Source organism: Rhinoderma darwinii, chromosome 9 (genome assembly GCF_050947455.1).
Source record: "Rhinoderma darwinii isolate aRhiDar2 chromosome 9, aRhiDar2.hap1, whole genome shotgun sequence".
Taxonomy (NCBI): Eukaryota; Metazoa; Chordata; class Amphibia; order Anura; family Rhinodermatidae; genus Rhinoderma; species Rhinoderma darwinii.
In genome coordinates, this window is record NC_134695.1 from 86,746,683 (window position 1) to 86,768,468 (window position 21,786).

A 21,786-nucleotide genomic window follows, 5' to 3' on the forward strand; every position below is an offset into this window, starting at 1 on the left:
CGGCTCGGTGAACATCCCCCAGGACCTCTCTCTGGTCTCCGAAGCCAATGCACAACTCCGGAAAAAAAAAACTTCAAATTGCTTTCAAAGTAAAGAATTGCAACCTGGAATGAATGAATGAACATATCAAACTTCAATGAAAATGGAAAACAGGTAAGAAAAAAAGATTTGCACATAAACGGCTAAAAGCAGAGGAGATCGCAATAACTTCACACGAGGTGGGGCGGGAGAAAGTGTAGAAGGGACGACTTTAGGCAAATACAGATTGTCATTATTAACTACAATGTGGCATGCAAAATAATCTCTCAAATCCTGAATTTAAAGGGCAAGTCCACCCTGAACGTGCAGTATAAATATGCCTGTAGACCTCTAAGTGCCTTTTCATGGTCCCTGCCCTGTACAAACCTTGCTGCCATGTCAGGGGAGGGTAGTGACAACTGAGGTGGGCACTAATAGAATAGCACCCCTGGTTGTCACCTTTCTAGCACCCTGGCCCATTATGTGGGGAGCCTCATGCTGCAGAACATAGGATGAGGCCTCTATAGTAATTAGATGACATTCTTACTACTTCTCACCATACTACGTATAGACCCAGGGCTGACTTGGCTTGAGGAGGGGGAATTACAATCTGTGTAAACATGGTCTACGTCTGTCAAGCAGTGGATTGGGTAGATAGGAGACCCAATGTAACGCTATCGCCCCAGGGCCCGCATACTTGGAGCCAGGGCCGAGTCTAGCCTTTCTGCTGCCTGAGGCAAAAATTGAAATTGCGCCCCCCAGATCTTGATTGACATGCCCCTGGTTGTTTTACATCACTAGCAGCCTCAGAAAAAAAATAATCATACCACCCATTATCTCGCTGCAGATCATACAGCGACTACATTACTGATTAGAGACAGAATAAACATTTACATCAAGTGACTCACAGGTGACGTCTCCATCCGGTCCAGACCTCTATGATGACTTCTCCCGGCCACAGCCTATTTCTGCAGTTTTCCGCTCAGATCTCTTCAGCGTCTCACTTTTCAAATATTTCTGCACCTATAAATAAAGATAAAATGATCATGGTGCCACACACAACGCCCCTAAATATAATAGCGCCATACACTGCACCTCTAATTCTAATAGCACCATACACTGTGTTCCTGACTATAATAGCACCATACACTTTGTCACACACACACCGTGCCCACTGTAGATAATGCCCCCTGTAGACAGTGCCCCACATAGAGCCCCCTGTAGACAGCGCCCCACATAGAGCCCCTTGTAGACAGTGCCCCACATAGAGCCCCCTGTAGACAGCACCCCACATAGAGCCCCCTGTAGACAGTGCCCCACATAGAGCCCCTTGTAGACAGTGCCCCACATAAAGCCCCCCTGTAGATAGTTCTCCACATATAGCCCCCACATACAGCCCCACCTGTAGATAATGCTCCACATATAGACCCTTCCTGTAAATAATGCTCCACATATAGCCCCCACATACAGCTCCTCCTGTAGATAATGCCCCTCACACTTTTAACAGAAAAAAACAACGTTACATACTCCCCTAAACCCGTTCCTGTGCCGTCCTCTTGCAATGCTGGCCTGCTCTCTTCTGAGCAGGTCTGCTGAGACTGAACAACGCAAGCGGCGCGGAGTGGCAGGGCAAGTCATCCTACCCGGCCAATCAGCTCCTTTCAACGTTGCAATGTTGAAAGGCGCTGATTGGCAGGCTGCCTTGCTCTGTCAATTAACTATGCAAGCGGCACGATGATGATATCGCGCTGCTTACGTCATTGAAAGGCGCTAAATAGCAGGGCACGTTCTGTTCCCCGCCATTCAGCGCTTATGCATGTAATTGTATCTGCGTCCTATAAACGCAGGTACAATTATAGTGCAGGAGGGGGTGGTGGCAGCTGGTTTCAGTGGCGCTGCTGTCACCCCCCTCAGAGAGGCAGCAGGACGCTGCTTGAGGCGAGATGCTCATCTCGCCTCATGGACGGTGCTGCCCTGCCTGGAGCCAGCATTAGCAGTGCCCAGATAATATTCATAGGGGCCTCACATGCTGACCCCTTGGCCTTGCCCACAAGGTAGCTCAGAAACCCTTGTTCTCTCCCTTCCAGGGTGATCCATGGACCAACAGAGGTTTTAAATAAAGTTTTGATCACTGTATACCTTATTTTTAAATTTGTCCCTGTTTTATAGATCTCTGCTTGTTGTCAGTAAATGGAAACATTTCTTGCACACATGTCAGCACACGTAGGTGCATTCAGGTTTGCACAGGGGTTCCTGGAACCCACCAGTGGGCCGGTCCTCCATCTATATGGCCATATAAGCACTAATTGGGTACGTATGAATGAACCCATAAGACCTAGACCCTGGTGGAGAGCGATTGGCTCCAAATGGGGTTGTCTTCTGCTGGACATTCGGGGACTTGTATTGTGTCAGAACCTGAGCCTCTGGCAATGTGGTGGCCCAGTAAAGCCCTGCAGGAGGGCATTGAGTAGCGTCGTCGCCAGCTTACTCTCACCACTATGGGCAAATATACAGAACAGTTGTAGAAGAACAGTAGAGACCCCAGCTTTTTCAATAGGGGTTTCTGGATTCACAAAATAAATAATAATTTGGGGATAGTAACTTGAATGATGGACACAAAAGACACCAGAGACGTGGCATTATAATGCACAGTGCTCATGTAGCGGCTTTAGACCCATACACTATACTTACGTCTCCCTTGACACCCAAATAATATGGTCCGCCAACCCCACGGCGCGGACAATCTCATTTCTGTCTAAATAGCGGCTTAACAGCATTGCAGTAAAATTCTCGGGGAAGTGCCATTTATTTTAATCAAAGATTGTGAATAGTTTGAAGGCAGCCACTTCTGAATAACCATTAAACTGCGAGGAATTCAAATCAATAATCTAATATTTTACTAAGAAGCAGTAGGCAGTGGCATTGATCTGCTAACCAAAGCAACTCACATTAGAAAATACACTATTGCAAAAGCAACCACAATATGACCTTAGTTATGTCTGCACACGTCCCGCTGATAATGGCCGGGCAGTAATAGCACTTTATATTTAGGGGGTCATTCTCTGCGCTATGATAGAAATGAGTCTTTGGGGGGGGGGGGACTGTAGCTGAATACTAAACATATCCGTGAATCAGGACTACAAGAGGGTGCAGAAAGGTAGAAACATAGACAATGGTCATCAGATTTGACTCGAATACATCAGAGGTTATTGGATTGGAGAAATTGGGCCCATGAGAGTCTGAGGGCCCGTCCGCCAACTATACCAAACATGCGAGCGTCCACTTATATTGATACATTACATGCACAGGCCCTATTACCAATAATAACGAATAGGTTATACCCCCAAAAAGTGATCGATCCTCTTAGAAAGGGACCTTCTTCAAATGGGGTTGTCTATTGCCTGGACCACCTCAGTATAGCAGTATGATGGTAGAACCTGGGCTCAACGGAGAATCGTCTGGTTCTCATGGAGCAGTGTCTCTCTAATTAAAGGGGAGCTCCGGCTTTAACTGGTTTCTATGGATTTGATGCTTATTCTTTTTTTTATATGAAAGCAGCTCTACTGTGTATCTGTAGCAATAGTGTGAACAGGCACATAACCATGATATAGACAATGCCAAACAGCAAGCGCTTTACTTATTATCCTTCATTCCAGGTTTTAGGATAAAAATAAAAAAATGTAATTAGCGTATAGTGATGTATGTAATAGGACATATAGAATAATAATTATACTTTTTCCGTTGTTTCTCCTTCTTTACCTTCTTGTTTTAATCTAGGTTTTTATTATCATTGACATTGCTCAATTGTAGATCATTAGGATCATCAGGTCAGCCAGGTCTCATGTTTCATGTGTTCTTTATACTGCAATGGTGGATTACTACACAGCAAGTGTAGCGATGCAGAGCCTTCCCCAGCGGGCGAGATCATCTCATTGCGGCTTACACCTCCTCCTTGTTTTACTCCTTCTCATCCTTCCCCTCCTGGTTTTCCCTTCTCCTTATTCTTTCCCTTTTTGTTTTCCTCATCCTTTTCTTTGTTATTTTTTTCCTCCTATTCACCCTTCCGCTACTTGTTTTCTTCTCTTCTTTCTTCCCTACTTTACTTTCACTTCGTCCTCCTTCCCCTTCTTTCTGTTCCTCCTTCTTCATCTTTTTTTCCTTCTTCCCCTTCTTGTTTTCCTCCCCTTCCTCCTTTTTGTTTCCCTCCTCCTGGTTTCCCTCATCCTTCCCCTTCTTGTTTTCCTCCACTTCATCCTTTCCCTTCTTTTCTTTTTTTTCTTCATTTCCTATATTATTTACCTCCTCCATCCTCTTTTTTTTTTCCTCCTCCACCTTTCCTCTCTTGTTTTCTTCCCCTTCCATCTTCCTGTTTTCTTCCCCTTCCTCCTTCTTGTTTTCCTGCTTTACCTTCCCTTTCTTGTTTTATTACTCCACATTCCCTTTTTTTTTTTCTTACTCCTACTTTCCTCTTTTTTTCCTTATCCTCCCCCTTCTTCTTGTGTTCCTTCACCTTCCCCTTCTTTTCCTTCTCCTCTTCCACTTTTAGTTTTCCTCCTTCTCATTTTCCAGTTTCTTCCCATTATTATTTCCTCTTTCTCCTCTTCCTCCTTGTTCACCTTCCTCTCTCTCTCTCTCTCTCTCTCTCTCTATCTGGTGTCTCTCTCTCTCTCTCTCTCTCTCTCTATCTGGTGTCTCTCTCTCTCTCTCTCTCTCTCTCTCTCTCTCTCTTGTTTTTCTCTTCCTCTTTTGCCCCCCCCCCACTTTAATCCTTCTTCTTTTCCGCATTTCCTTCTCCTTTCTCATTCTCCTCTTCCTCACTTCTCCTCGATTTCTCTTCTCTGTGGTTTGCATTATTATTTTTTATTTCTATATATATTTTTTTGTGGCTGTTTCTGTGATAACTTCGGATTGTGCCGATCATCGCATGTTTCATTATGTTTTAATTCTCTCACATAACCACAAATTCTGGATCTGGTTACCATGATATGTTCCATCACAAGTAAAGGTTATATTTAGCTGGTGACCGTGTAATATAAGACGGCCATATAATACATTCATTATGAATTAAGAACAGCCATCAAAACAAGCGGGGGCTAAAATTACTGACTTCACAGGTGAATGTAACGTGCAGGTGCATTATATTCTTGTTCAAGTCTCTTGTCAGGGTCAATAACATTAACGCTGAGGTCCGGGGTTAGCGCAATCTAAAGTTTGTTGACCTCTATCAATGTAAACTTTTATGGGTGTGCGACCTATTCCATTGCAGAGGGAGCATCACTCCAGCAGGTGGAAGGGGGCGCTGCGCTGGCTCCTTTCCCCAGCTTGTTTCAGAAGCGCCCGGGCCCGCTGACCCAGCACCTGCCTTTTTGCCCGGGAGCTTCTCTCAGTGGCGTCGCTACTGCTGTAGCGGTGACACTGGGAATAAGGGTGCCCGTCGGGACGGGGGACACCCCCCAATGGCCGGCGGCACCATTAGCAGCCGCTGTGGCTTCTACAGCGGTAGCGACGCCACATTCAATAGTATCTGCGTATTTAGGATGCAGGTACTATTGAATACTATAGCAGAATAGGGAGGTATCTCCCTGCACTGCTATCTACTAGCGCCACTGTAGCTCCCTGAAGGAGCGGAATCGCCTTCTGGCCGGGGATTCCGCTCCTGGACGGAGCGCTTGATGTCTCTGTCGATATATGGACAGTGACATCAGGGGCCACTCCTGAAGCGGAATCCCCGTTCCCAGCGTTTCCGACGTTGTGACCGGGGGTTCCACTGCAGGAGAAGCCGCTGATGTCACTGTCCATAAATGTCCTACAAGGGGGCTGCGTGGCGCTACCTACAAGGGGGCTGCGTGGCGCTACCTACAAGGGGGCTGCGTGGCGCTACCTACAAGGGGGCTGCGTGGCGCTACCTACAAGGGGGCTGCGTGGCGCTACCTACAAGGGGGCTGCGTGTGGCGCTACCTACAAGGGGGCTGCGTGTGGCGCTACCTACAGGAGGAATCTGTGAGTGGCAGGCTGATGGTCATTTTACTGTGATTGGCGGGCTGATGGTCATTTTACTGTGAGTGGGGGGCTGATGGTCATTTTACTGTGAGTGGGGGGCTGATGGTCATTTTACTGTGAGTGGGGGGCTGATGGTCATTTTACTGAGAGTGGCGGGCTGATGGTCATTTTACTGTGAGTGGGGGGCTGATGGTCATTTTACTGTGAGTGGGGGGCTGACGGTCTTCAAGTGGTTTCCACCTCTGACCTCCAATTGAAATTAATAGGAGGCAGAAAATACCTGCGGCGCTCGTTTGGAGCTTTTTTGCCTCCGTCTCTTGCATTCGCTTCAACGGCTTAAAAAATAACGTAAAAAAAAAAGTCAATTAACGCTGTCAATTCAAAATCTGCCTCAAAATTCCTGAAGGAATTTTGAGACAGATTTTTTTCTGCCTTACAAAAAACGCTGTGTGAACATACCCTAAGAGTGTAGTGCTTCTTTTTAGCCACATTCTGTCTTTCTCGAAACAATTTTTGGTAGGGGGCCCTGAGGAATTTTTTTTTTTCCAGGGGTGCCTCGAGTCTGAAAAGGTTGGGAAACTTTGTACTAGGCTACATGATCATGCCGGCCTATGCAAGGATACCGTCGTGGAGCAGCTCAGTTCGTCGTGGGAACGGGGCCTAGGTGAGAACAATTTTTGGGGTTTGGGGGCACTATCTACAAGGGGGACGTGGGGGGATGTGTGGCACGGTCTACAAGGAGACTGTATGGCACAATCTACAGGGGGCACTATCTACAAGTGGGGGGGGGCTGTGTGTGGCAGCCAGGGGAGGAGGGCATTATACTGTGTGGAGGCCGCTGAGCGGACATTATACTGTGTAGGGGTACTACAGGGGGCATAATACTGTGTGGGCACAATTAGAGGACAAAATACTGTGTCCTTGAAGGGGTTATAATAAATTATTAAATATTATTATACTGTATCGGGGCACTAAAGAGGCATTATACTGTGTGGGGGCACTATATAGGGAATTATACTGTTGCATTATAATTTTTATAGGACATTTTCTTTATGATGGAGTGAGGCGCCAAAATATAATTTTGCACGCGGCACCATCTATTCTAAGGCCGGCCCTGTCTATGACTGATAATAAGTTCGGAAAATCTTGGGGACCTTCTTAAGTACAGTGATATATGGGCCATGTTGGAATAACCTAGTCATCTTCTAGGTATCAGGACTTCAACCACCCATGCTGGTATAACCTGTGGGTCTTCTGGTGTATACTTATATATGTACAGGTGGTATAAGTTATACATCTTCTTGTATATAGTGATATGGAGCATGCCGGTATAACCTGGGTATCTTCTGTATATCATTATATATGTACAGGTGGTATAAGTTATACATCTTCTTGTATATAGTGATATGGAGCATGCTGGTATAACCTGGGTATCTTCTGTATAGAATTATATATGTACAGCTGGTATAAGTTATACATCTTCTTGTATATAGTGATATGGAGCATGCCGGTATAACCTGGGTATCTTCTGTATATAATTATATATGTACAGCTGGTATAAGTTATACATCTTCTTGAATATAGTGATATGGAGCATGCTGGTATAACCTGGGTATCTTCTGTATATAATTATATATGTACAGCTGGTATAAGTTATACATCTTCCTGTATATAGTGATATGGAGCATGCTCGTATAACCTGGGTATCTTCTGTATGTAATTATATATGTACAGCTGGTATAAGTTATACATCTTCTTGTATATAGTGATATGGAGCATGCTGGTATAACCTGGGTATCTTCTGTATATAATTCTATATGTACAGCTGGTATAAGTTATACATCTTCTTGTATATAGTGATATGGAGCATGCTGGTATAACCTGGGCATCTTCTGTATATAATTATATATGTACAGCTGGTATAAGTTATACATCTTCTTGTATATAGTGATATGGAGCATGCTGGTATAACCTGGGTATCTTCTGTATATAATTATATATGTACAGCTGGTATAAGTTATATATCTTCTTGTATATAGTGATATGGAGCATGCTGGTATAACCTGGGTATCTTCTGTATATAGTTATATATGTACAGCTGGTATAAGTTATACATCTTCTTGTATATAGTGATATGGCGCATGCTGGTATAACCTGGGTATCTCCTGTATATGATTATATATGTACAGCTGGTATAAGTTATACATCTTCTTGTATATAGTGATATGGAGCATGCTGGTGTAACCTGGGTATCTTCTGTATATAATTATATATGTACAGCTGGTATAAGTTATACATCTTCTTGTATATAGTGATATGGAGCATGCTGGTATAACCTGGTCATCTTCTGTATATAATTATATATGTACAGCTGGTATAAGTTATACATCTTCTTGTATATAGTGATATGGAGCATGCTGGTATAACCTGGGTATCTTCTGTATATAATTATATATGTACAGCTGGTATAAGTTATACATCTTCTTGAATATAGTGATATGGAGCATGCTGGTATAACCTGGGTATCTTCTGTATATATTTATATATGTACAGCTGGTATAAGTTACACATCTTCTTGTATATGGTGATATGGAGCACGCTGGTATAACCTGGGTATCTTCTGTATATAATTATATATGTACCGCTGGTATAAGTTATACATCTTCTTGTATATAGTGATATGGAGCATGCTGGTATAACCTGGGTATCTTCTGTATATAATTATATATGTACAGCTGGTATAAGTTATACATCATCTTGTATATAGTGATATGGAGCATGCCGGTATAACCTGGGTATCTTCTGTATATAATTATATATGTACAGCTGGTATAAGTTATACATCTTCTTGTATATAGTGATATGGAGCATGCTGGTATAACCTGGGTATCTTCTGTATATAATTATATATGTACAGCTGGTATAAGTTATACATCTTCTTGTATATAGTGATATGGAGCATGCTGGTATAACCTGGGTATCTTCTGTATATAATTATATATGTACAGCTGGTATAAGTTATACATCTTCTTGTATATAGTGATATGGAGCATGCTGGTATAACCTGGGTATCTTCTGTATATAATTATATATGTACAGCTGGTATAAGTTATACATCTTCTTGTATATAGTGATATGGAGCATGCTGGTATAACCTGGGTATATTCTGTATATAATGATATGGAGCATGCTGGTATAACCTGGGTATATTCTGTATATAATGATATGGAGCATGCTGGTATAACCTGGGTATATTCTGTATATAATGATATGGAGCATGCTGGTATAACCTGGGTATCTTCTGTATATAATTATATATGTACAGCTGGTATAAGTTATACATCTTCTTGTATATAGTGATATGGAGCATGCTGGTATAACCTGGCTAGCTTCTGTATATAATGATATGGAGCATGCTGGTATAACCTGGGTATCTTCTGTATATAATTATATATGTACAGCTGGTATAAGTTATACATCTTCATGTATATAGTGATATGGAGCATGCCGGTATAACCTGGGTATCTTCTGTATATAATTATATATGTACAGCTGGTATAAGTTATACATCATCTTGTATGTAGTGATATGGAGCATGCTGGTATAACCCGGGTATCTTCTGTATATAATTATATATGTACAGCTGGTATAAGTTATACATCTTCTTGTATATAGTGATATGGAGCACGCTGGTATAACCTGGGTATCTTCTGTATATAATTATATATGTACAGCTGGTATAAGTTATACATCTTCTTGTATATAGTGATATGGAGCATGCTGGTATAACCTGGGCATCTTCTGTATATAATTATATATGTAAAGCTGGTATAAGTTATACATCTTCTTGTATATAGTGATATGGAGCATGCTGGTATAACCTGGGTATCTTCTGTGTATAATTATATATGTACAGCTGGTATAAGTTATACATCTTCTTGTATATAGTGATATGGAGCATGCTGGTATAACCCGGGTTTCTTCTGTATATAATTATATATGTACAGCTGGTATAAGTTATACATCTTCTTGTATATAGTGATATGGAGCATGCTGGTATAACCTGGGTATCTTCTGTATATAATTATATATGTACAGCTGGTATAAGTTATACATCTTCTTGTATATAGTGATATGGAGCATGCTGGTATAACCTGGGTATATTCTGTATATAATGATATGGAGCATGCTGGTATAACCTGGGTATCTTCTGTATATAATGATATGGAGCATGCTGGTATAACCTGGCTATCTTCTGTATATAATGATATGGAGCATGCTGGTATAACCTGGGTATCTTCTGTATATAATTATATATGTACAGCTGGTATAAGTTATACATCTTCTTGTATATAGTGATATGGATCATGCTGGTATAACCTGGCTATCTTCTGTATATAATGATATGGAGCATGCTGGTATAACCTGGGTATCTTATGTATATAATTATATATGTACAGCTGGTATAAGTTATACATCTTCTTGTATATAGTGATATGGAGCATGCCGGTATAACCTGGGTATCTTCTGTATATAATTATATATGTACAGCTGGTATAAGTTATACATCATCTTGTATGTAGTGATATGGAGCATGCTGGTATAACCTGGGCATCTTCTGTATATAATTATATATGTAAAGCTGGTATAAGTTATACATCTTCTTGTATATAGTGATATGGAGCATGCTGGTATAACCTGGGTATCTTCTGTATATAATTATATATGTACAGCTGGTATAAGTTATACATCTTCTTGTATATAGTGATATGGAGCATGCTGGTATAACCTGGGTATCTACTGTATATAATTATATATGTACAGCAGGTATAAGTTATACATCTTCCTGTATATAGTGATATGGAGCATGTTGGTATAACCTGGGTATCTTCTGTATATAATTATATATGTACAGCTGGTATAAGTTATACATCTTCTTGTATATAGTGATATGGAGCATGCTGGTATAACCTGGGTATCTTCTGTATATAATTATATATGTACAGCTGGTATAAGTTATACATCTTCTTGTATATGGTGATATGGAGCATGCTGGTATAACCTGGGTATCTTCTGTATATAATTATATATGTACAGCTGGTATAAGTTATACATCTTCTTGTATATGGTGATATGGAGCATGCTGGTATAACCTGGGCATCTTCTGTATATAATTATATATGTACGGCTGGTATAAGTTATACATCTTCTTGTATATAGTGATATGGAGCATGCTGGTATAACCTGGGTATCTTCTGTATATAATTATATATGTACAGCTGGTATAAGTTATACATCTTCTTGTATATAGTGATATGGAGCATGCTGGTATAACCTGGGTATCTTCTGTATAGAATTATATATGTACAGCTGGTATAAGTTATACATCTTCTTGTATATGGTGATATGGAGCATGCTGGTATAACCTGAGTATCTTCTGTATATAATTATATATGTACAGCTGGTATTAGTTATACATCTTCTTGTATATGGTGATATGGAGCATGCTGGTATAACCTGGGTATTCTTTGTATATAATTATATATGTACAGCTGGTATAAGTTACACATCTTCTTGTATATAGTGATATGGAGCATGCTGGTATAACCTGAGTATCTTCTGTATATAATTATATATGTACAGCTGGTATAAGTTACACATCTTCTTGTATATAGTGATATGGAGCATGCTGGTATAACCTGGGTATCTCCTGTATATAATTATATATGTACAGCTGGTATAAGTTATACATCTTCTTGTATATAATGATATGGAGCATGCTGGTATAACCTGGGTATCTCCTGTATATAATTATATATGTACAGCTGGTATAAGTTATACATCTTCCTGTATATAGTGATATGGAGCATGCTGGTATAACCTGGGTATCTTCTGGTATATAATTATATATGTACAGCTGGTATAAGTTATACATCTTCTTGTATATAGTGATATGGAGCATGCTGGTATAACCTGGGTATCTTATGTATATAATTATATATGTACAGCTGGTATAAGTTATAGATCTTCTTGTATATAGTGATATGGAGCATTCTGGTGTAACCTGGGTATCTTCTGTATATAATTATACATGTACAGCTGGTATAAGTTATACATCTTCTTGTATATAGTAATATGGAGCATGCCGGTATAACCTGGGGATCTTCTGTATATAATAATATATGTACAGCTGGTATAAGTTATACATCTTCTTGTATATAGTGATATGGAGCATGCCGGTATAACCTGGGTATCTTCTGTATATAATTATATATGTACAGCTGGTATAAGTTGCACATCTTCTTGTATACAGTGATATGGAGCATGCTGGTATAACCTGGGTATCTTCTGTATATAATTATATATGTACAGCTGGTATAAGTTATACATCTTCTTGTATATAGTGATATGGAGCATGCTGGTATAACCTGGGTATCTTCTGTATATAATTATATATGTACAGCTGGTATAAGTTATACATCTTCTTGTATATAGTGATATGGAGCATGCCGGTATAACCTGGGTATCTTCTGGTATATAATTATATATGTACAGCTGGTATAAGTTATACATCTTCTTGTATATAGTGATATGGAGCATGCTGGTATAACCTGGGTATCTTCTGTATATAATTATATATGTACAGCTGGTATAAGTTATACATCTTCTTGTATATAGTGATATGGAGCATGCTGGTATAACCTGGGTATCTTCTGTATATAATTATATATGTACAGCTGGTATAAGTTATACATCTTCTTGTATATAGTGATATGGAACATGCTGGTATAACAAAGTATCTTCATATATCTATACATATATGATTTCTGAATAAGCAGATCTGACAATCGCAAATTCTCATTCCCCTTTATCTACGCTTGCTCCGATTTTGTCATTTAAACCATCTGACTTCCCAATCCCGGCAAACAAAAGCTAATTTAGCCTACAATCTTTTATAGCCATAACAATGATTGATGGCCGAGGTATTGTAAGTTATTTAAATATCTTCTCCATAACGCTCTGATGCAAAGACAGACATGCGGCTTTCTCTTCTCTAATTATAATTTAGTCTTTGAAACCAAAAAAAAAAAATAGCTTTTTTTTTTTTCTAGTCTACATTATTAATTGGCTATTTAATTAGGAATTCGCAGAGCTCCTGATATTGGGTAAAAATTTCAGTAAAAAAAAAAAAAAACTATCTTCCCACTCTTGCCTTTTTGTATCATGTGAAGGTCAAAATAAGACGTGATTGTTTGGCAGCGAAGTGCTGAATTATGCCACCCAGACAAGCTTTTAACCTATGCGCTTTTACTGTGAGTGAGACACACAGCCATGGTGATCTCTTTAAACAGTTCTCTATTGAAGAAGATTCAATCACTATAATGAATTTGAGGCCAGGCAACAATCTTCTCCACTGAAAGAATTTCTAAAAGATTATAGAATTTGTAAAACGAACAGCTCGCAGACTAAATGGCTGTGTGGGTGAATCAATTATTGCTGGGCTCAGAGTAGTCATAATATTTAGTACATATCATAGACTGTTTCAGGTACAATAAGATATGCTCGCTTTTTTTTTTGTATTTTTTTTTTCCTCCTCGTCTTCCTCCTGTATCCGAATGTGAGCAGCTGGCAGAGTCAATCTGCAATATCTAGTTAGAACGAGTATTAAGCCAATAAAGAGAAAATCTATCTATAAGTCAAATGCATTCGCTTGTAGGTCTCGGATAAGCAATGAGCGTTCATGTGGAAGGGGGGCGGGGGGGTTTAAACACGAGATGGTGTCAGATGATGAAATGACGGGCGGCTGTGGGCTTACGTGGCGGCGGTATTTGGTTAACCCTTCCGCATCACGTCTTTTGTGGTGGACATGATGGCGTGCACAAATGGGTTTCGTTATATTCTAATACGGTCAATTCTTAGTTATGAATTCTTGGAGGGTACCGATTGTTTAAGCTTTTTGTTTTTTTTCTGTAGTACATGTGAATATAGGAAACTTTTTGTAATATGGCTAAGGCCCAGTTCACACTGAGATTTTTTTGTCGCTGTTTTTGATGTAGGAACCGGGTCAAAAACCGGCCGAAATCACCACCAATTGATTTCAATGAGAGGCAGAGGCTTTGTTCCCCCACGAGCGGAAAAAAAAGCTGGCGGGGAAAAAAAAGCGACATGCTCTTTCTTTAGCAATTTCCGTCTCTGACCTCACATCAATGGGAGGCAGAGAAACTGTTTTTCGCAGCGTTTGCCCGTGACGCTCAATGGTCGCGGCTGGAAAACACAGCAAAGAGAGTGCAGGCAGGTCAAAATCTGCCGCAAAATTCCTGAAGAAATTTTGAGGCAGATTTTCCTGCCTGCAAAAAACTCTGTGTGAATTTACCCTAATAGGGGTAAGTGACATCCTCCTCACCTTCCAGCAACTAGTTGTTCCCCTTTTCCTGCCGGCAGTATCGCTGTAGGTACCTCCTCAGTCACCAAAAATATGTTCAGAGTAATAAAGTAAATAGAAGATTAAGAAGAGGGGCGTAGGGGGATGCAGCTGCAATATCTCCCCATCAGTGTCTGTGTGAGATTCTATGCCGTGAGAAGGAAGGAGGGGGATGCAGCTGCATGTGAGAGATGGGTGGGGAGAGCAGCAGGGAGAAGCATCTTATTTGCTCAGAGCATACAGCTCTTACATGACATCAGCTAGAATCCACCCACATGGCAATTATAGAGAGAGAACGGTGCTCTGAGCTAATCCTGTCTCATGCGTACTGCCACCTCCTCTTTCCCTCTCGTGCTGTCTCACTGAAACACTGTGTGATAATCTGCAGCTGCCATCCCCCTCCTTTCTACCTTCACTTTACTGTTTTACACTAGATGAATTTTTTTAGTGGCTTAGGAGGTTTCTGTATATTTACAGACATCCTGTCAGTAGGGAAAGGAATAACTACAGGCTAGGAAATTGCTACTTTTCCCTAAAAAGGTCCATATATATTAACACGTGCTATTGAAACCTGTAAAGGAATAACTAACAAGCATACAACCAGTCAATGCTAGTGTGGGAAAAAATGTGTCATGGAGCGAATGGCCACAAATTGCTACAATGTAGTGACTATACTGTAACAGTGAATATGGAAACTCAAAGCCTTTACCATGTGCACTTAGACAACACATATAAACACCATGTAAACAGTTTTTCATTTTTGACTGATGGAGTTGTCGTTTAAATCTCATCGTCGTTTTTCTTCCATTTTCAGTTGGGTTAAACCAATGGAAAGAACTGCGTGGATACACGATGATGGAAAAATTCAACAAGGGAGGATGATCGAGGGGTTTCTGTGTTGACTTCTGACATTAGTAAGGTAAGCCGAATGCTCTGTGTTGACCTGTCAATCCAACTAAAACGTCATACTCTATCATCTTGTATATATGTAAATGAAGATATTCAATGTCCACAAGTAATGTGACCATACAAAGTCTTGATGTCCACAATCTGCCTTATTAATGACTACTGCTTGAGTTGGGTTGAGTTTCCTCCAATGGTCTTCGGTTGAGTTTCCCCAATGTCTTCGGTTAAGTGTCCTCCGATGGTCTTCGGCTAAGTGTCCTCCGATGGTCTTCGGCTAAGTGTCCTCCGATGGTCTTCGGCTGAGTGTCCTCCGATGGTCTTCGGTTGAGTTTCCTCCAATGTTCTTCGGCTGAGTGTCCTCCGATGGTCTTCGGCTGAGTGTCCTCCGATGGTCTTCGGCTGAGTGTCCTCCGATGGTCTTCGGTTGAGTTTCCTCCGATGTTCTTTGGTTGAGTTTCCTCCGATGTTCTTTGGTTGAGTTTCCTCCGATGGTCTTCGGTTGAGTTTCCTCCAATGGTCTTCGGTTGAGTTTCCTCCAATGGTCTTCGGTTGAGTTTCCTCCAATGGTCTTCGGTTGAGTTTCCTCCAATGGTCTTCGGTTCAGTTTCCTCCAATGGTCTTCGGTTCAGTTTCCTCCAATGGTCTTTGGTTGAGATTCCTCCAATGGTCTTCAGTTGAATTGACCATTCAGTTCCCTGACCATACAATGTGTTTTGTGTTTGCTTAAGGTGGATTGAGAGCTCCCAATTCATCATCAAAGTCTACAAATTCTTTCAAATATGGTTATGCCTATTGTAGCAACTCTACTGAGGTCTAACATGGAGGTGGCACATAGATGTAAGACTGCAACACTAAAGAATTAGGTGTTGATCACAAATAGAAGAAAACATGGAGTCTTCAGGTTGGTTTATGGGCGATACTATTTGTATATTACATTATATTATATTATATAGCTCTTCACTTCAGATGTTTCCCAAGAGCCAAGGTCATGGAGCAACCTGTCCTGTTGTATGGGGCTGATCGGAAGGACTCTAACTGGGTGTGTTGGGGGTTGGTTTAAAGTAATGATGAATTTGTGGTGGGAACCCGTCCCATATGTAAATTATGTATATAAAATTGTATTATATTATTCCCCACCTACAGTTAATGCAGTCATATGGTGTGTGAATCCTATTTTCACCAGGGCAGGAACCCTTTGTATTAGGTACAATGACCTATAAAAGCCGATCTCGGGGGCACAATGGCCCCCAAATTAATATTGTGAGAGTTTTTAAATATCAAGTATATGGCTACCTCCACAAAGGTGAGTACGTTGGTGCCAATAAAGTCTGAAGAGGAGGAGCTTGGCACATTTGGTGAGCCGTTTCCTGCCAATTGCCACTTCTGGGAAGTTGTAGTGCCATCTAGTGGTAGCACAATAAGGCTCCCTGGAAATTGATAGAAAAAATGGCTGCCATTACGTATAGATCAATGACGAGTCTGAATGGCCATGTACCCCCACTCTATGTAGATAATAGGTGAATATTTTGAGGCGGTAGATGAATATACTTTTGCCGGAGATGCCATGTTGTGAGTCGTCTTCCAGCAGATCTTAGGTACAATAAAGTCTATTGATTGATAGATTGATTTTTAACAAGGAGACTCTCGCCTGTAATTCCTTCTGCCTTTTAATGCCCTTGAATTCTTGTGTAAAATCCTTTATGAATCAGACCTTTTGTTTTACAATATGAGATTTTTACACGGGCGCATGAAACTTTATATAAATGCTAATATAACTAATCACAGCGTCTAATGATGGAAATTCTTCTGTTTTAATTACACGGAGGATATTTTGGATAATGTCAGTAGTTAAGGCCGTCCGTAACCCTTTCATTGTTACCAGGAAGATGTCATTCGTTTTTTTTTTACCGTTCAATATGTATTACCTCAATGTGTATGCGTAGATAATTCTGCGGGGGAGGTGCACAATCAATAATTTTCTCATTATGTCAAAAGAGCGCAAAACGGTAATATTTTCATAAATCCTGAATCCGCTTTGTGTCTGGATTCTGCTGTTTTTGTAAATTAATAATATATTTAGGGCAATCGTGGGCCGAGTAGCCAGTAATATGTTTGGGCTCATGGGCCAAGATCTACTACAGATTCAATACAAATTTTATATTCATATTCAATTGTTTATTTTATTGATATATTCAAATTTTTTCGCAATTTTAAGTCAGGACAATTCTGCAAATTGGGCGGGGGGCTCCCACCTATAATAAAGAAGCCCCATTATAAAGGTTAGGACTACACGGCAACTCCGCTCGTGCAGTCACATTGCTACATTGCAAATAAGATTGTCAATGTAGTCACGTTACGTGACGTGATGTGACTCGACCATTGCGAAAAATTCAAATCTGCGGCATTTTTTGTCTCAAATCACAAGTGACGTTTCCGGAATGAAGTTCAATGTGAGTCGACTGCAATATTTCCGACACGTCAGCGTTTTGTTTTTTTTCATGTTTCGGTATTGCAAATCCTAAATCGTACACGAATCGCAACCAAATTGTACCCTAAAATTGTGCGATTTCAATTTTGTTAGGCTACTTGTATACGATTTGATGTGGCGCGAGTGCGTAGCCCTAGGCTATATTTTTTTCTTGTCAGGAGTCGAAAGTTTTAGGATAAAATATATGAGAATCCCTGGCGATCAGCTTTTATCGGGAGAACTGTGGGCAGCCTCACATTTCTGCTATAGCGGCCACTGCAGGGGAAATCTGGTATTACATGATACACATTCACATGAATGGACAACCATGTAAAACATTGTATTGCATTTTGCGTTGTTATAGGGTTTACTGTCCAGCGTAAAAACTCACTAAAACCTCTAGTCTTACTTTTCCTTATGTGATGTACCGTTGAAGAATAGACCCTGTTATCAGCCATCTTTGGGTGGGGAGAGGCTGACTATAGCTGGTATTACACGGCCCGTGTTTGGACTGGTGAATACATTCATTTGCTCTCTGTTATCAGCTGGGAAGAAGCTAACTATAGTACTGGTTAATACAAACTATTGTTCTCTATTATCAACTACTTCAGGCAACTGTAGTGGAATCTCTAATAGAAGTGGAATAATCCACTACTTTATGCCACATATCATCAGTGCTGAGAACCTCCAGCGACATTTACATCCATATCAGTGACTGATATCAGCCGCTCCTCTTATAACGCTGCTGTACTATTATAAGCTTCTCACCCCAGGTCTAGATCTAATTTTAATTGAACTTCCATAATGGTTTGATGCCCTTTTACTCCACCCTCAGGTTTATCAATTAGGCTGCCAGGGCAGAGGGTGGCACGTGCGGGCACATGTATAAGACGTCTCTGTAGGGAGAGTAATGTCAGGGTGCTTATCATATTAAATATCTCGCAGTACAAGGCTGCTGGCACTTTTTAAAATTCCGATCTAGCATTGTGTTTAGTGACAAAGTGGATTAAAGTGAATTTGATAAGCGTGCACCTGTGTCCTCTGGGCTATCTCGAGCTGTCGATCACTTTATTGCAGCCAGCGATCTCTGTGTAAATTCACTGTGATGCCTCTGCTTGACTGATGTTACTGGGAAGATAGCAGCTGGGGCTCTTACTGTACATGAGGGGGTATCACATTCTGTGTGCAGCCGCTGTGACATAACTGCACCCCCCCCCCCCCCTCATTAGTTAACTGATGGATATTCTCCATTGTTTAAAGGGGAATCGTACTTTATATTCTGACATGTCATACATACATTGGTAGGAGCGGAGTTCTCCACAAATACTAAAGACTGCATTAAGGGAGATATTTGAATATAAATCCCTGACGTATATATTCAACTGAATACCATGTTACGGTTTATACAAGTAACTTTTGTAAATACATAACATTACTTATCCTGAGTTATATCCTGTATTATACTCTAGAGCTGCACCCTCTGTTCTGCTGGTGGAGTCACTGTGTACATACATGACATTATTTATCCTGTACTGATCCTGAGTTACATCCTGTATTATACTCTAGAGCTGCACTCACTATTCTGCTGGTGGAGTCACTGTGTACATACATTACATTACATATCCTGTACTGATCCTGAGTTACATCCTGTATTATACTCCAGAGCTGCACTCACTATTCTGCTGGTAGAGTCACTGTGTACATACATTACATTACTTATCCTGTACTGATCCTGAGTTATACCCTGTATTATACTCCAGAGCTGCACTCACTATTCTGCTGGTGGAGTCACTGTGTACATACATTACATTACTTATCCTGTACTGATCCTGAGTTACATCCTGTATTATACTCTAGAGCTGCACTCACTATTCTGCTGGTGGAGTCACTGTGTACATACATTACATTACATATCCTGTACTGATCCTGAGTTACATCCCGTATTATACTCCAGAGCTGCACTCACTATTCTGCTGGTGGAGTCACTGTGTACATACATTACAGTACTTATCCTGTACTGATCCTGAGTTACATCCTGTATTACACTCCAGAGCTGCACTCACTGTTCTGCTGGTGGAGTCACTGTGTACATACATTACATTACATTACTTATCCTGTACTGATCCTGAGTTATATCCTGTATAATACTCCAGAGCTGCGCTCACTATTCTGCTAATGGAGCCACTGTGTGCAAAAATGACATTATTTATCTTGTACTGATACTGAGTTACATCCTGTATTATACTCCAGAGCTGTACTCACTATTCTGCTGGTGGAGTCACTGTGTACATACATTACATTACTTATCCTGTACTGATCCTGAGTTATATCCTGCATTATACTCCAGAGCTGCACTCACTATTCAGCATGATTCAGAGCTGAAATTACCCAGGATACCCTGTTTGTCCAGTGTCTGCATATAACTTGTTCTGGTGATTTGCATTCTATACACCAGGCACTGTACAGGCATCTGATGTAGGAAACTAACTTCCCCATTTACTATATTTGCTCAGCTAAGCTGTTAGAGAGTTGCCTGTGGACTGTTTATAAATAACAACCGGCAGAATAGTGAGTGCCGCTCTGGAGTATAATACAGGATGTAACTCAGGATCAGTACAGGATAAATAATGTAATGTATTTACACAGTGACTCCACCAGTAAAATAGTGAGTGCAGCTCTGGAGTATAATACTGAATGTAACTCAGGATCAGTAATGTATGTACACAGTGACTCCACCAGCTGAATAGGGAGTTCAGCTCTGGAATATAATACAGCATGTAAAGCAGGATAAATACAGGATAAGTAATGTAATGTATGTACACAGTGTCTCCACCAGCAGAATAGTGAGTGCAGCTCTGGAGTATAATACAGGATGTAACTCAGGATCAGTACAGGATAAGTAATGTAATGTATGTACACAGTGACTCCACCAGCAGAATAGTGAGTGCAGCTCTGGAGTATAATACAGGATGTAGCTCAGGATCAGTACAGGATAAGTAGTGTAATGTATGTACACAGTGACTCCACCAGCAGAATAGTGAGTGCAGCTCTGGAGTATAATACAGGATGTAGCTCAGGATCAGTACAGGATAAGTAGTGTAATGTATGTACACAGTGACTCCACCAGCAGAATAGTGAGTGCAGCTCTGGAGTATAATACAGGATGTAACTCAGGATTGGTACAGGATAAGTAATGTATGTACACAGTGACTCCACCAGCAGAATAGTGAGCGCAGCTCTGGAGTATAATACAGGATGTAACTCAGGATCAGTACAGGATAAGTAATGTAATGTATGTACACAGTGACTCCACCAGCAGAATAGTGAGTACAGCTCTGGAGTATAATACAGGATGTAACTCAGGATCGGTACAGGATAAGTAATGTATGTACACAGTGACTCCACCAGCAGAATAGGGAGTTCAGCTCTAAAATATAATATAGGCTGGAACTCGGGATCAGTACAAGATAAGCAATATAATGTCAACAAGCTTACTGTGCCACAAATGATGTCACTGTATAGTGCCTAATATATAGATTAATAATGTAAATCATTAGAGTAAGCTCTGTGCAGACACTTCGTTCTGCTGATCGAAGGGAGTCGGAGCCCCACTGATCATACTTTAAAATCTTATCCTAAGGATCAATGTGTATTGCCAGAAAACGCCTTAAATCTTATTTTTCAACCCATTCGTACAACCCCTGTCCAAAAGTTCCTGCCTAAATGATGTCTTAGAGGGAGGTTCTCTGGTTTGGTTCACTTCTATTCGTTAGAGCAGAGAGCCAATACGAATAGTGACCCCCCCCCCCCTTCCATTTGAATTGATGCCATGTAGTACCGTGTAATTCTCCTGCAGCCGCCACTGATCGCTGAACCTTCTTGTCAAGATGGAACTGCCCCTTTAACTATTGGCTACTTATGAGCTTATTCCAGTCTGGGAATCCTGCTGGTTGAACACCCTTCAAAAATATTT